Source organism: Octopus bimaculoides, chromosome 24 (assembly GCF_001194135.2).
Source record: "Octopus bimaculoides isolate UCB-OBI-ISO-001 chromosome 24, ASM119413v2, whole genome shotgun sequence".
In the NCBI taxonomy this organism is placed as follows: domain Eukaryota; kingdom Metazoa; phylum Mollusca; class Cephalopoda; order Octopoda; family Octopodidae; genus Octopus; species Octopus bimaculoides.
In genome coordinates, this window is record NC_069004.1 from 33,259,874 (window position 1) to 33,265,108 (window position 5,235).

Genomic DNA, 5,235 nt, shown 5'->3' on the forward strand with positions numbered 1-5,235 from the left:
GATCACGGTTTCAATTCCCAGATCAGGCGTTGTGAGTGTTTATTGAGCGAAAACACCTAAATCTCCACGAGGCTCTGGCAGGGGGTGGTGGCAAACCCTGCTGTATTTTTTCACCACAACTTTCTCTCACTCTTACTTCCTGTTTCTGTTGTGCTTGTAATTCAAAGGGTCAACCTTGTCACACTCTGTGGCACTCTGAATCTCCCTGAGAACTATGTTAAGTGTACACGTGTCTGTGGAGTGCTCAGCCACTTGCACGTTAATTTCACGAGCAGGCTGTTCCATTGATGGAACTGGTGAACTAATATTGACACAATATTCAACCCTTATAGCATTTAAACTGACCATGTCCAGCCAAAATATTCTGCATGCTTTTAATATTCAAATTGGCCAGATTCAGCCTTTCACATCTGCCCCAGCGAGCTGGCAGAATCGTTAGCACGCCAGGCAAAATGCATGATTAATTCAAAACAAAGTGGATAAACAAGAATTACATTTAACAAAGTAATCTGAATGCTAAATCATTAATAAATATCTTATCGATTGATATTCACATGATAAGTCATCGATAATATTTTTAATAATATCAATACTGGCATTCATAAGATAAATAATTGGTAATTTATCCAACAATTTCATGTTTAGATTTGTTTGATAAAGAATCCACCAAATGTTTCAATATTGATTTTTAAACAATAAATTCATAATATTTTATCAAATGCCTACCACTGAAAGTGGTACGACAGATGGATAAATTCTCAAACGTTTAATATTAATACGACAAATGATTTTAAGTGGGATGTTAATTCTCTGTCTGCTTTGAGATAATTTAATTTTTCTCAATTGACCTCAAACGTCAAATTCAAGGGAGATTATTCATCGTACTACATCAGAGTTATGTCCCTTATCAATCTAGTCTTTCGTTCGCGATAATGACGAGCTTTATATTTTGCTTTAAACATCTCTATTAAGGTCATACTGGAGCACTACCATCGCGTGTTATTTATATGTGTCTGCTGAGTCGACTAGAGGCGTTGCAGTACCGTCCGACCTGCTAGAAATCGCGACCAAATAACTCTCTGAAATCTTCTCAAAAAGAAATATAATAAAATATGAAATGTTAATTTGTAACTTAAAACGTAAATTGATTAATTAATAAACACTACTCGAGGAGAAAAGAAATAAAAAATACGAAGGGAAATCAACGAATAACAGAAAAAATACAAGCAAAAACCATGTCGATGTTAAAAAAATAGGAAATTTAGCGCCAGATTAAGAAAATTATGGATGTATATATGTGCGTGCGAGTGTGCTGGCGAATCTACACGCACACACACACACATTTGGCATTTCTGTGAGGTAAGAAGCTTGTTTCCTAACCACATGGTTCCAGGTTCAGTCTCACTGCGTGGTGCCTTGAGTATGTGTTTGATACAACAATGGTTTTCCATCATTTAGAATTTACTCTGCTACTTCCTTGCATCCTCACCAAGCTTACCCTCATGGCACAGGGTCTACCCTTAGGCAGTGGCCCTGGTTCGTATTGACACTAGGGTATGTCTAGATAGTGGTGAGCCTGTGTGATACATGTCGAGGGACCAGCCTTTCTCTGAGTCCTGTCTGCTTTAATAGCAGGACTGTCTTTTACTGTTTGAGACCCTTAATTGGGGCTCTTGATGAATTCTACCACACAGGGCCAGATAGGACCTGGAAGTAGTGATGCCTAAGGAGTAACTCCAAAATCCCTAAAACTCCTGAACTCCCAAGCTGGAGCTTCACCATCATATGTCATTTGATGCCTTGCCCAGAACATTTATTGATAACACAACTGAGAGTAAAACATCCGAAGGGAGCATTCATTGTATTAATCAAAAATAAGGACGGATCCCTTGTAGCTAATCCAATGAGTTGTAGGTCTTGAATTAGCCAAGATTATCTCTATAATTAGTAGGTTAGATTACACAATGAAGTTTATTTAATTGACTCTCACTTCCACTCTTATTGACTAATCAATGACTTAATATCTGGTTAATATTAAAGATATATATATGTATGTATATGTGTGTATGTGTGAGACAGATCGATTTTTATTTAATCAACTCTTCCCCCTCCTTCTCGTTCTCCTCCCCCTACACAGAAGTACCTAGTAATAAACCATTGATAGATTTAGGTAATTAGCTGGTGGGATAGTGGAGTGGTGGTGGGGATGTCATTATCATCATCAACAACAACAGTAGCTCTAAGTTTCATAGCATTTTTCAGTCTTAATTGTTGTAGTTATAGAGGTAGCAGTAGCAGTGGTTTCTCTTGTAAGTTTAGTAGTAGCAGGAGGAGCAGCAGCAGTAGTAGTGGTGGTAGTTGTTATTGTTTTTGCTCAAATGCCTTCCAGCTATGACCATCACATCTCCTATTTGCAAGGAGCCCAGCATCTCGTTATCCTCACGTCCACTTCTAAACCAGTTTGGATATGATTTAAGGGGGGATTTGGCTGCTATTTCCTCTAGGTCAAATGACCACATAGAAACACACCCTTTTCACAAGGTTGGCAAGTAGCAGAAGTAGTAGTAGTAGTAGTGGTGGTGGTGGTAGTAGCAACAGCATCAGTAGTAGTAGTAGTAGTAGTAGTGGAAGTATGTTCATTTCCAGATACTTCTTCAAGTGACAAAACAAGCAGAAATCAATGAAAGACTTGAGCCACACAATGGTGGCCAAAGCACAAGGCCAGCAGCATTGGTCAAGCTTTCTTTGACTAAAAATCTTTTATTTTGGGGTGAGTTGGAACAGGTTTGGTAGGTTTGTCTTATCATCACCATCATCATCATCGTTGTTACATCATCATTTCATGCCTGCTTTTCCATGCTCGTATTTGTGAAATTCACTGAGCCAGATTTTTCTATAGCCGGGGTGCCCTTCCTGTCACCAACCCTCACCTGTTTCCAATGAAGGTAATACTTAGCCCCTCCCCACCACCATGGCCAGACACACTATTCATGGAAGACTGGAAATCAACAACATTGCTTGTATGACAGACATTCATTCACAACCATCACACAGACACACAGACGTTGTATCTTTCATTTGTTTCAGTAATTAGACTGAGGCCATGCTGGGGCACTGCTTTGAAAACTTTTAGCTGAATGAATCGGCCCCAATGATTGTTCTTTTGTTAAGTTTGGTACTTATTCTATCAATCTCTTTTGCTGAACCACTAAGTTACGGGGATGTAAACACACCAACACTGGTTGTCAAGTGGTGGTGGGGGACAAACAGACATACACACATAAATATAATAGACACACGCACACACACATATATATATATATGCATACACGATAGGCTTCTTTCAGTTTCTGACTACCAAATCCACACACAAGGCCCAAGGTAGTAGAAAACATTTGCTCAAGGAGTCATGCAGTGGGATTGAACCCAGAACCATGTTGTTGGAAAGCAAGCTTCTTACTATACAGCCATGTCTGCATGACAAGCTTCTTTCAGTTTCCCTCTATTATAGGTAAAGAAACTTGCCCATAATATTTGATGCTTCTCTCAGATAATGAATCACAACAAATGGAAAAATATCCTCAGTTGTTTGTTGTTGTTGCCTGGGTGTCTGAAGTTGAGATATGTCCTGTTCCGTTGCTTTTTAAACCCTGGATGAAAAGCAAAGTCAACTTCAGCAGAATTTGAACTCAGAATGTAAAGATGGATGAAATGCCTCTAAGCATTTTGCCTGGTACACTAACGATCCTACCATCTCACTGCCTGAATAATAATAATAATAATAATAATGCTTTCTACTATAGGCACAAGGCCTGAAATTTGACAGGAGAGGGGCTAATTGATAACAGTGACCCCAGTGCTTAATTGGTATTTATTTTTATTGACCCCGAAAAGATGAAAGGCAAAGTTGACCTCGGTGAAATTTGAACTCAGAACATAAAAACAGATGAAAGGCTACTAAGCGTTTTACCCAGCAGGCTAACAATTCTGCCAGCTTAATAATAATAACAGTAATAATAATAATAATAATAATAATAATAATAATAATAATGGTTTCCAGTTTTGTCATAAAAGCAGCAGTTTTTAGGGAGGGGGATGAGTTGATTTCACCGACCCCAGTGCATAACTGGTACTTAATTTATCGACCCTGAAAGGATGAAAGGCACAGATGCAAAACCAAGAGTTCTTCTGTGAGAAGTGCACAGCTTAATCTGTGCCGTGTATACCAAACAGAGGAGTGTGTTGTGATTAAATTAAGCATAATCTCTGCTGTGTGTGCCAAACGAAGAGCTGTGTGGAGATTGAATTAAGCTTCAAAGTGACCGTTTTTCTGTAAAGATGGTTGCGGCTTTTTTTTGTTATTTTGATGAAAGCGGAGTCTCTTTCACTTCAGATGTCTGTCGTGTTTCGTCTTTTACTTGTTTCACTCAATTGAATGTGGTCATGCTGGCGACACTGCCTTGAAGAAATTTTAGTCAAATGAATCAGGCCCAGTGCTTATTTTTGTTTGTTTCTTTTAAGCCTGGAACATATTCTATTGGTCTCTTTTGCTGCACTGCTATGTTACACACCAACGCCGATTGTCAAGCTGTGGCAAGGGACAAACAGACACTCACAAGACTTTGGTTGGCCTTAGGCTAAGTGCCGCACAGAGGAACTGAACCTGAAACTATGTGGTTGGGAAGCAAACTTCTTACCAAAAAAAAAAAAAATTTTCAATTTCCTTGAAAGAACAATAAATATAAACAACAATAAAATAAGAGATCAAACAAACTTTGTAAACTGGAGTAGATAAAGACAGAGAAAATTTTATTACAGGTTAATTTGTGAATTACACAAATAAATGGTTTGTGTTCTTTGTGCTTACCAAACTGAACACTGGTTATTGTTTTTTTTGCATTTTGGATAAGGATTTTGAATCTTTTTTTATTGTGTGTGTATGTATGTATATATATATGTATCATGTGTGAGTGAGTGTGTCTGTGTGTGTGTGTGTGTGTGTGTATATATATATATATATATATATTATATATATATATGTATGTATAATTTTTTTTTTGGTTGGCTTACATTGAGCCATAAACTTTATTAACAACAACAACAGCAACAACAAATAGCCAGGAATCAACCACTGTGTGACCCCCCCTTCTTCTCCCTCACCCAAGAACAGAAGAAAAAAATGGTTTAAAAAAGAAAAAGAAAAGGAAAAAAATTTAAGCTGAAAAAAATTTTGAA

The 5,235-nt window shown here is 37.8% G+C and overlaps 1 long non-coding RNA gene across 1 annotated transcript in view; it reads left to right on the forward strand.

Moving 5' to 3' along the window:
* The window catches only part of LOC128250670 (uncharacterized), a 22,139-nt gene extending 17,263 nt beyond the window's left edge, over positions 1 to 4,876 (forward strand). The window contains exon 2 of the long non-coding RNA XR_008266680.1: positions 4,522 to 4,876. This is a non-coding gene — a long non-coding RNA (uncharacterized LOC128250670). The remainder of the gene's footprint in view (positions 1 to 4,521) is intronic.
* Positions 4,877 to 5,235: the final 359 nt, after the last annotated feature.